Source organism: Choloepus didactylus, chromosome 4 (assembly GCF_015220235.1).
Source record: "Choloepus didactylus isolate mChoDid1 chromosome 4, mChoDid1.pri, whole genome shotgun sequence".
Lineage (NCBI taxonomy): Eukaryota > Metazoa > Chordata > Mammalia > Pilosa > Megalonychidae > Choloepus > Choloepus didactylus.
This window is the reverse complement of record NC_051310.1, coordinates 124477890-124489914: the sequence shown is the minus strand read 5'-3', so window position 1 is coordinate 124489914 and position 12025 is coordinate 124477890.

Genomic DNA, 12025 nt, shown 5'->3' with positions numbered 1-12025 from the left:
CTGAATACCTGCAGTCTTTTTAACTGTCTACCGGCACACTCCTCATTCTCGATCTTTCAATATTTGACTGTGTGATGACAACAAATAACTGAGGATGACTAACTTTGCCTTATTCAGCCCCACTACTCTTTTTTTCTAAACATCTTCCTATAAAACAGACAGACTGTTGACAAGTCCTCCAAAGAGAGGAGTTCTTTGGCTTACATTTTAAGTTCCCAGCTCTCTTGTCTTCTCTCCTTCTCAGATAGCAGCATGAAAGATTACAGGGGCACACACTATGTTTGCTCTCTGAGTGCCCATATTATATTTCCCCATGAAATGTACCCATGTTTCCAAACTGAGTATTAATCTAGACTCTCCAGAGAATTTTGTGTTAGTGTAGATTTTGGCAGCTTCTTGTGTTAGTGAAAATACTTTCAAGATAAGCTTAAATTCTTAATAAAAACCAAAGAGACTTTTGGGTGACATGTGAATTGAAAGGAAAGAATCTATCAGTTTCTGGCCAAAAGGTGACCCTTTAAAGACATATTTGTTAGTTGTGAGTGACAGAGGTTACAGAGCCAGCCAGGACCATTTCTAAAGTGTTAAGCTGACCTTAGGTAACTAGGTCATGAGGTCAGTAGGGGTCAGGATTGGTCGAAGAGAACTCTTTGCCTTTTGTGGAAAGCTTTTAAAAGGCTTCAACTTTCTGTCCCTCCATCTCTTCTTTTTGGTCTCACCCTGCCTAGCAGTTTTCTAAAAGTCACCATGATTTAAAAACTGATTCGCTGGCTGTTTTTCTGTCTGACCTCCCCAGCCTAAGGGCACATGGATAACCAGATGTTGTGGTTCAAGCCTCCTCCTACTTTCCAGGGTGGCCAAAGTCATTAAGACTGGAGATGAGCCTTGCTATTTGTGAGAATTGTTTAAGGAAAATAGTGCCTTCAGTTCCTGATATTATTTCCTTTCAGCTTCTCTCTGTTTATAAAAGTTTAAATCCATGTCTTCATGAATGTTTGAATCTGATGACCTTGAGCAAATAGTTCAACCTTTTTAGGGCTTATTTTTTTTACCTTATCAACAAAATGAGAGAGTTGGACTACATGATATATTCTTGCTTCTCATTTTGTTAGTTTGAGTAGTAAAAGGCCTATGTTTTTTTTATGTTCTTGATTAGTAAAGAATTAAAGACAGGTCACATTCTGTTTTGTATAATATTTATATCTCTCTAGGAATGAAGACACTGGTATACTCTTTTTTTTTTCTTATTCCTTGAAGGGTTTGGTTGGAATTACACTAACAGGAAACGAGCTGGAAAGGTGGGAGGACGTAATCAGAGAATGGACTACTGCTTGAAATAGACACTTCGAAGGAGGTAGAGTTACTAATAATGTCAAAGTCTAGAAGATGATTCTGGAACTGGGCAGCTGAGATGGGGTGAGAGAAAGACAATTGGAAGATAGGAACTGAAAGGCTGGAGTGTTGGATGGATTGTCTACATGGCCTTGAAGCCTGAGTGGAGGAAAGAAAATACGAGCCAAGCTGAATGTTCCACTCTTCCCTGACTGACAGCATAAGTCTTGGAGGCTGGTAGGTAAGGACAAAAAGTAAGGTAGTGGTGTATGTGCTCCCCGGAAGCTGCAAGGTTTGCAAGAGGGGGAGGCAGTGGGGGCAGGAAGCAGTGGTTTAGAAGGCACAACAAAAAGGAATACTCTCATGTCTCCTCTAGGAGAAAACCAGCAATCACTGGAGAGGGCTTTAAGGAAACTGCATCCCCAGGGAAAGCCAGGCTTTATTTATTATTATTTTTTTTTAGTTTAGGGGTGCAAATAAGTTTTTATTATAGTGGAAACAATTTCCAAAGGGCTAAAGTTGCTTCCACTAAAATGTTAGGGTTGGGAAGTAAATAATGGGAGTGAATGAGAATATCTATTATTAACAAAGAAACAAGCTATATAGTGAAGAATATATAATAATAGAAGATTTGCTGCTTTCCCCAAGATGAACCTTCTCTCTGGCCAGCCTTGGTGTCTTATTTTTCCCCATGTGTTGGTCACCGTAAAGTCTGTTCTCCCACTTTTCACCTTAAATCATGGTAATAAACCACTTTTTTTTTTTCTCAAGGACCTTTTGCAGAGAACTTGAATGCATCTATTGCTCCTGTTTATATTATTAATGTTTTATTTTTAATGAATTTTTTTTTTTACAAACCCTCTCCCTTCCCCCTTTCCCCATTCCACTCTCCCCCAGGAATCTGCTTTCTATCTCTGCTAATTTGCTATTTCTAGTCACCTCTTATAAGTGATATCATACAATTTTTTGTCCTTATGTCTTGCTTATTTCATTGAGCATAACGTTTTCAATTTTTTTCCATGTTGCAGCATGCCTTATAACTTCATTTTTTCTTATGACCAAATAATATTCCATTGTGTGTATGTACCACATTTTGTTTATGCAGTTGTTTATTGATGGACAGTTGAGTTGTTTCCAACTTTTCACCATTGTGAATAATGCTGCTATAAATGTTGGCGTTCAAGTATCTGTTTGCGACCCTGTTTTCACTTTCTTTGGGTATGTACATAAACCAGTGATTTCTGGGTCATATGGTAATTCTATATGTAACTTTTTGAGAAACCGCCATATTGCTTTCCATAGTGGCTGCACTATTTTACATTCCTACCAACAATGCTCTAGAGTCCCAATTTCTCTGCATCCTCTCCAACACTTGTTATTTTTTGCTTTTTAAATAATAGCCATCCTTGTGGGTGTGAAGTGGTATCGCATTGTGGTTTTAATTTGTATTTCCCTAATGACAAATGATGTTGAACATCTTTTCATGTGTTTATTGGTCATTTATATATCTTCTTTGTAGAAATGTCTATTTGAGTCCTTTGCCCATTTTTTAATTGGGTTGTTTGTTTTTTTGTTCTGGAGTTGTTGGAGTTGTTGGAGTTCTTTATATATTCTGGATATTAAACCCTTATCCTATATATGGTTCGAAACTATTTGCCCCTATTCTGTAAGTTGTCTTTTCACTTTCATGATAATTTTCTTCAATTCACAAAAGTTTTTAATTTTGATGAAACCAATTTTATCTGTTCTTTCTTTTGTTGCTCGTGCATTTGGTGTAATATTCAAGAATAAAGACATTGGATTACTCTTGTTCTTGCAAACTATTTATTACGTACATTTGCTGTGTTCTAGAAGGTGGAGTAAGACACTTTGGGCACGTACCCCTAGTCACAACCCTTTGCTTTCAGCTCCAAACTACTCAAGAAATTTAATACAAGCTTCTAAGACCTTGCATATGGTAAATGCTTAGCACATGGTTGCATTTGATTTCTCTGGCATCTAATTTGTATATTACTCATGTAAGCATTGCCAATTTAAAACAGTGCTTTTGACAATGATTTCTTATTAAAATGACTTTTTTTCCCTTTCTGCACATTTTAAAGTAAATTTGAACAAACATATTTTACACAGAGAAATCCAGTGATTTGCTCACATATACCTTAATTGCCTTAGAGATATTTCCTCCTCATTAACCTCTTTCCATCAGTTTGGAAATGAAATCAACAGTACCTCACCATGAATCCTCTCTGTCTCTGCACTTCCTTTTGTCCTCCCTTAGGAAAGTCTGCTGGTATCTGGGACTGACTTTTGGATATTGCCCAGACTTCCAGCAGCAGTGGTCTCAGTTCCCTAAAACCACAGTTGCCCATGGTTTTGGGGTGTCCCCACAGGAGGCTGCTCCAACGTTTGGGAGTCCAGAGCCCTCCCATCCCACACACACCCTGTGGTATTTGCCTGTTGTGGTCTCAGGGCAGGCATGCTGGCAGTTCTGGCTGCCAGATGCTCATCTAGTTCTTTCTGCCTCTATTTTAGAAGAAAATAGCTAGGGGAAGAAGAGGAAATGATTGTGTTAATGATCATGACTCCACAAAAACTTTGTATATATGCTGAAGGAACAGGGTGTAGGAAGGAAGGGGCCTGAGCACCAGATTGAGAAATTTGGATTTGTTCATCTGATCCACTTCAATAACTATATGTGAGCAATGGAATGCATAAGACACACAAGAGGTGTTAGATATGAGTTTACAATCTAATGGACGGGAAGAAAAATACATACAGAACTTAAATACAACCATATAGCAGATGTAAAAGTGGTGCCCTGTGGGAATAGAGAGGAGGAAGGGAGGTGTTCTGATGGGAAGGCTCTCAGAAGGCTTCGTGTAGGAAGTCGCATTGTAGACAAGACTTGAAGAATGGGTAGAATTTTAGTGAACAGATCTTGTTAGGGGACAGAGGTCAGAGAAGATATTCCAGGGAGACAGAAGAGAAAACAGCTTTAATAAAATCCTAGAGGAGGCAGCAAATGATGAGTGGCAGGCAGACAGGTAGGAATCAGTAGTAGGTTCTTAAACAATTAAATTTCTGATTGAAAATCATATTTAGAATGAGAAATAGGAAATTATAATAGCTAGACAGAGAGCAGGACAAACTTGAAAGAGGAGCTCACTTTAGAGGCTTGGTCTAAAATTATTTTTGTTAAAGTAACAATTATATACATATGTGGCAAAAAATTTTGGGGGTGATACAGAATATTTTGGAAGTCTAATGGTTATCTAGACACTATTAGGATTTGGGTGGAGGTTGGAAAAGAGAAGGTAATATCCCATATGGGATAATAATTCTAAATTATTATATTTGGTGTTATTGCAAGGATAAAGAAGATAATTCAGGTAAAAAAACTTACTCTGTAAATGGTAGCTGCTATTATTATGTTTACTGCAATTGTTATAATTATATGAAATCTAATTAAGTCCCCAAAAGCAAGACTTGAAAAGTGATTGGCTATGAGAAGAGAGGGAAGGAAAGCATCAAAACATGACCCTAAAAGGTTATATAAGTGAATATCCTCATTCTTAGGAAATGTACATGGAAGTATTAAGTGTTCAAGGATCACGATATATACAACCTACTCTCAAATATTTAACAGGTAGATGATAGAGAGAGAGAGAGAGAGATAGGAGGAAGGAAGGAAGGAAGGAAATAAAGAGAAAGAAAGGAAGAAAGAAAGAGAAAGAAAGAAAGAAAAAAAAGAAAGAGAAAGAAAGAAAGAAATGGCAAATGTGGGAAACATTAAAAGTTGGTGGATCTGGTACCTGGGCAGAGGGTATGTTGAAAGTTTCTGTATGGGGTACATATTATTTTTGCACCTGTCCTGTAAGCATGAAATTATTTCAAAATAATAAGTTAAAACAAAACAAAACAAAACAAACAGAAAACATGACCCTAAGGATTTGGAGAATTGAGGCACTAGTGCATAAAGTGTGAAGCTGGGATCTGTGATAACTTAATCCTTAGTCGACCCTCTCCCAGCCTTGTGCCTTAAGCTCAGTAGACTTCTTCAACAGCCAGAAACAACTTCCATTTCCCTATCAACACCCTACCATGCCTCCAAGCCCTGGCCAAATGCCATCCCTTCCTAAAGGCTCTTCCCACCCATCAGTGAGAATGCATGAGCATTTCCTTTGTGTACTCAGATCATGCTGCTTGCAGTTTGGTTATGCACACATTCATGTATCTGCCCGTCCCCTGATGGACTCTTTGGGGTACCTTGCACTTAGTGGGTACCCAAGAAGTATTTGTTGAAATACAATGTGGCAGATGGTGAGTTTAAAGACAGATTTATTACACTTACATTTTTATACGTAGATGTAGGGGGTAGCCCCAAACCCCAGAGGTGAATTAAAATAACTTTATTTTTCTTTAAGTTCAATTAATTTCTCTCAGGGTAGCAGAAATTTAATAGTAGTCAGGGAGGGGTCCCTCCTGCTTTCTAACTAGCCCTAGAGGGCTCATATAGAGCCAGGTAGTACTCAGTCTTCATTCTACACTGCCTGCTCCTAGGGATCCCTCATTTCTGGATACTTCTCTGTGCGTCTCAGGTTCAGGGGAACTCATTCTACTGCTATGCAGTTGTCTGGGTCCAGCTGCTCAGACACTCACACAGCCATACCCACTCTGGGCTGTGCCACCTGCTGCACTCCACTAGAAGATAAAGATGTGAATGTTCTCGGCTCTCGGCGTCCCCAAACCCACCTGTGATTTCCATAGTTCCTTTCTCAAGGAGCTACCTTCTAATGAGCTCTTACAGGCTGGACTTTCTTCCTTCTTCCAAATCAGAAAATCTTCATCCTGGCTCAACAGTGTGAAAACTTCCCAAAGTTTGTTTTCTGTATCCTGAAGGTCCCTCTCAGGCCTGGACTTTTGAGGGCCAAAAACCTTTTCCTCTACTTATTAAAGCACTGAATGTTCCAGGGCCTAGCTCCCCGATTAAGGGAAGGGTTGAGAGGTAACGGGAATACTGGGGTGGGGGAATATTTAATATTTGAACTCTACAGGCATCTAGTGATTTGGGGATTATGGTAGGAAATCATATGAGGAAATGTATGTTTGAGAATTGTGATGATTTGGAGCTCTATAGACTACAGAAAAACATATTCTTAAACTTAATCCATTCCTGTGGGTGTGAACTCATGGTAAGTAGGACCTTTTTACAAGGTTACTTCAGTTAAGTTGTGGCTCAGGATGCATCTTAATCCTATTAGAGGAGTCCTTTATAAGCAGAAGGAAATTGAGAGAGAGAGAGCGAGCGCCACAGAAGGAGCAGCCAGAAGCTGAACATCAGGGAATCCAGTAGAGAAGGAAGAAGCCAGGAGAAACCACCATGTGCATTGCCCTGTGACAGAAGAGCTTAGGACCAAGGATCACCAGCAGCCAGCCCCAGAATGCCAACGTCTTTGAGAAGAAAGCATCACCTTGATGATGCCTTGATTTTGGACTTTTTCCTAACCTCAAAATGATGAGACATTAATTTCCCATCATTTAAGCCCTCCCATTGCATGGTATTTGCTTGAGTAGCCAAGGAAACCAAAATAGGAATCAAAACATATAGTGGTGATAACCAAAGCTGAGAGTGAGTGTTTTATCCATGCACGTCAAAGAGGAAAAATAAATCAATCAAGTTAATTTTTGAATTAAGCCCTGTGCTAATTACCCCTGGGGGTTAAGCAGGAAGCTTATAATTTAGCTATCAGAATCTCTCACAATCTGGCCCAGGCTCCCTTTGGAACCTCTTTTCTCACTACTGCTGTCTTTGACCAACCTCTTGCCAGCTCTGTGCCTTTGCTAGGCTCTTCCCTGAGGCTGAAAGTCTGCCTGGGAGACCCTCTCCCATCTCTTCTCCAGCCGGCAAACTCATCCCTAAGGAAGAAGATTAATTGTCTTTTCTTGAAAGCGTTCCTGATGCCTGCAGTGGAGTTCTCCTGGGCTATTCTCTGCATGCCTACGTTACACTTTGCAATCACAAAAAAATCTAGGGCAGGGACTGAATCTATCTGCAGCATTCAGTACAATGCTTAGCATGTGGCAGAAAATCAGTAAATATTTGTTGACAGGATGAGAGAATGAAATATACATTCAAAGTTATAAGTGACAAAACAATAATGATATCTGAGCAGTCAATAATAATAAACAACACTTCTTTCATGTTCCAGATTTTTTCCAAGTACTTCACACTCAATCATCTTACTTAATACTAGCCACAACCCTATGAAATAAGCAATCTTTTTATTTCCATTTACAGGTGAAGACACTGAGGTCTAAGAGGTCAAGTCACCTACTTGGGGTGACTTGCCCATGTTATAACAACTAAAGAACAGTTGTATATCTTTGGACAGGTTTCATAATTCCTCTAGATCCTAGTTTACTCACACTTAAATTGAGGGGCTTGAATCCTGTAATCTATAAGATCACTTTCAGTAAGGAAAATGTCCGACTCCACAGTAAGGATGTGCCTGAAATGCTATGTATGCAAATGGTAGAACAGTGACAAGGGCAGGGCTTGAAGGGTAGAGAAAGATGTATTCTGGAAGCAGGTGCTGAAGGAAAAGAAAAGGCCTATGGCTCATATTCTTTCATAGAATGGGTCCATATCATTCCCTTCTTACAGAGGAAGCGGCTGAACTGCTCCTCTTCTCCCCTCCTCCACCACACACCTTCTAATCGTTTCCTTCTGAAAGGTATCATATAGTTTCTTTTCTCTTTTAAGGCTGTACTACTTGATGCAGCCTTGCACTGCCCTTCCTTGTAGAATGATGCCATGGAGGCATGTGGCTGAGGATGCAACCCCTAAAATGAACTCAGGCCCCATGTCTTCCTGGACACAGCCCAGATCAGAGGGTTACAGTGGCTCAGGGAAGCAGTGGGAATTAGGTTGGAGACAGGCCCATCAGAGAAGACAAAGGGCAACAGATAGTGTGGGCAGAGCAGGCTGTGAATGTGAAGAAATGGCTCAGTGGAGGCACCAACTTCATTCTTTGTCTCCCTTTGTCCCCTTTGTGTCCACAGACCCAGTTCATAATTCCTGTTCACTCTACCTCTCAGAGAATGCATGTCTCTCCCCCTCTTTCCCACCGCCTCTGTGTAGTCTGGGCTTTTAGTACTTCTTTGGTTCACTGCAGCAACCTCCCAGTCTCTCCTCTTTCCAGTTCATTTCACAGCAAGCTGTAAGATTTATTTTAATAAATCACAACTCTGATCCCACAACTCCAGTGGCCCCCAACCTTCAGTCACTTGCCGTTACCCAGCATTCTTTATCCTTCATGTTCTGATTGTTTTCATTTCCTATTATGTTCAAGAAAACAGAATGACTGGCTGCTCTTCCAACATCCTTTCCCTTTCTCCCTTCACACTTGGGCTTGGGCTGCTACTTCCTTGTGGAGCAGACACTTTGCCCCCATCTGTGTCTGTTGAAACCCACTTAGACCCAGTTCAAATGTCATGGCTTGTATAAAGCCTTCCCAAATATCCAGTCAAAATTAATTTCCCAAAACACTTTCTGATGCCTCTGTTAAAGCAGAAGGGCACAATCAAACTTGTATTTATAATTATTTTTTTAAATCTGCTTTGCTTAGGTTGTGAGCCCCGGGAAAGCAGGAATCCTGTGTTTTCATATTTCACAGAGAGGCCAGTACGTGACCTTGCATTTAGTGGGCACATGATATTTATTGAACACAGAAAAGAATGTATAAATGAATAGGCTGTAGTCATTAGGGCTGAGTGACATAAATCAACACCGTCTAGGTTAAACTAAGAAAGGGAATGTATAGGGTATATTTTGGAATAGGGAAAAAGATTCGAACAAATCAGATTCTGGCAAGGAAAAGACCCAGGGCAGTTCTGGGGAAGTGTACAGAGGAAGTTGATCTTCTCTCTGGAGTGCTGTCACCGATGTGAGTTAGCACTGGCACGCCCAGGCTCCCGTCTCTCCCCTCCATACCTCATGTTCTAGGGAGAGGACCCGAGCTGGGGATCATACACCCCTGATCAATCAGCCATGGCCAAGGCCATAGGGTCACAGAGTTTGGATATGGCCTCTGGGGCCCATCCCTGTGGGTTGGGGCCATGCCTCGGAGAAGGAGTCTTTGTGAATTGTGCAGGATCACAAGACGTGTCTACCTCGGAGCCAGAGATCCTTGTTTGAAGAGTTCGGCAGCAGAAGAGAGGACAGAATAAATTAACCTCTAGAGGAGGCAACTGTTAGGCAAGAAAAAGAGATATTACTGTCAAATTCCAAAAACACGGAAAATGAAAACAAGTCTGATTTTAAATGTTAGTGTCCTTAGGAGAGTGCTTTGTGAACTGGCAAGGTGAAAGCGGGAAGAAGCAAAAGCATGCATAACTAAGAAATTTATCTTAAACCCACAGCTGTTAACAGAAGGAGAAATAGGGTGATAGTTGGAAGGAGGCAGGGGCCGTTCGTTTTGAGGGTGTGATTGAAGCTGAATCAGTGAGATGGTAGGATGGGGAGGGGGTTGTCAAGAATGTGGGGTGGGGGTGGGGGTGGAGTCGTGTCCATGGGAAGCTGGGGGCATGGCTCTGAATCCATAGCAGCTTCCGAAAGCAGACCCAGTGGCTAGCAGAATTTCAAGGAGGAAAGGAGGGATCAGGCCCAGAGCTTAGGCAGTGGAGCTATCATGTGTTCAACAGCGGAAGGACATCTCTCTCCCTTTGAAACTATAGGATGATAGAACTTGGCTGCAAAGGCAAGCATACTGAACTGAGAAGGGAGGGGTGGGGCTGATCACATACTACCTGTCCAACCCCTTAATCTGTTATCTTATTTAATTCCTTCAAGATGGGTATTGTTCCCATTTTACAAATGAGCAGATGGAGGCTCAGAGAGGTTAAATGCATTGCTCAATGTCATCTAGCTAATGAGGGTCAGAGCTAGGATTTGAACCCATGTCTTTCTAACTCCAAAATGTGAGATACTCTACGAACTGAGGGTTGGTAAAGAGAAAATGGAAGGTTCAAGAGAGGGAAGGTTAGCAGCAGTCATTGTGGGTTCTGAGCTTGACCAGAAGTACAGAAGGATGATTTGGTAAGTGACCAGGGCTCAACTGAGCTGGAGGGCAGAAAATTCTTGTGCCAGGTCTGCTCTGTTGGATGTTAATTGATATAATTTAATAGCTCACAATATTTCTGTACCTGAGGATAGGCATTGCAGTATTGGGATTTGGGAAGTCTTGGTCTAAATTTGGGGGGAAAGTTGAGGAGTACTAGCTTTGGAGCAGAAGGTCAGAAAAATAATGAAAATGGCAATAGCAATAACTAATACTTTTTCAGTCCTTTACAGTTTATATGGGATGTTCACACCCAAATCATGCTAGAGACTCCTATCAACTCTGTGCAGTACTAATCACCATCCTTATTTTACAGACGAGGACAGTGAAGCTCAGAAAATTAAGTGACTCACTTGGGACTGCTCAGCTGGCATGGAGAGGAAGGGCCGGGCTTCTAATCTTCTCTTTCCACCAAATCCCCTAGGATATGTTCTTCACAGAGATGATAGCTGAAGCAGTTAGAAATAGGAGACATCACTAATAGAAAGCACAGTATGATGGATGAGTTTTGTTCCCCCAAAAGACACATTGAAGTTCTAATCCCCAGTGCCTCAGAATGTGATCTTATTTGGAAATAGGATCATTATAATGGAGTTAAATTAAAATGAGGTAAATTAAAATGAGGCCATCCTGGAGCAGGCAGGATGTGACTGATATCCTAATAAGAAGAGGAAATTTGGACACCACAGACAGACAGGAGAGGAGAGATCGCCGGGTGATGACCAAGGCAGAGAACGCCACAGATGGCCGGCAAACCCCCCAAAGCAGAAGAGGCAAGGAAGGGTTCTTCCCTACAGGTTTAAGAAGCAGCATGGCCTTGCCGACACCTTGATTTTGGACTCCTAGCTGCCAAAACGGTGAGATAATAAATTTCTATCATTTTAAGCCACCCAGTTTATGGTACTTTGCTGTGGCAGCCCCAGGAAACTAAGATAGTGTGTAGAGACCAAAGAGAAGTGGGAAAGCCTGGTCCTCAGAAGCCCTGCTTCAGAGTCATGGAGGAGACAATTAAAGGAACAAGTACATCCACGCAGGGGCAGCTCCACGGAACCAAGGGAGGAAGAGGCAATGATAAACAGCATCAAATGCTTGGGGAAGCTGAAGGAGACCAAGGATGGAGAAAACGGCATTGGATTTGGAAACGAGTAGTTCACTGGTGACCTCCTAAAGTTTCAGGGGAGCAGTGGGAAGGAATCCAAGTGGGAGAGGGGGGAGTTGAGGAAATGGGATGATGAGTGGCTCCATTTTTCATTCAGTAAGTTTGGCAGGGAAAGGGAAGAGAGAACAGGATCATAGCTGGAGGGCACAGCAGGACCCAGCAAAGGTTTTTCCAAGGGGGAGGCAGGGGGACCGGTGCATGTCTGGAATACATCTGATTTCAAGGCTAGCCTCTGTTTCCAGATGTGCAGTAGTCAGTGATGAATACAGTGTTTCCATCTGTCAGCCAAGCTGTAGTCTCCCTTCTTTGCCCAAAAAGACTTCCATCTTTACTAACACATGTTATTAATTTTTATTGCACTATAGAGGACAGTATATTGCTTAACACTTGTCAGATAACTCCCCGCAGTGGATTT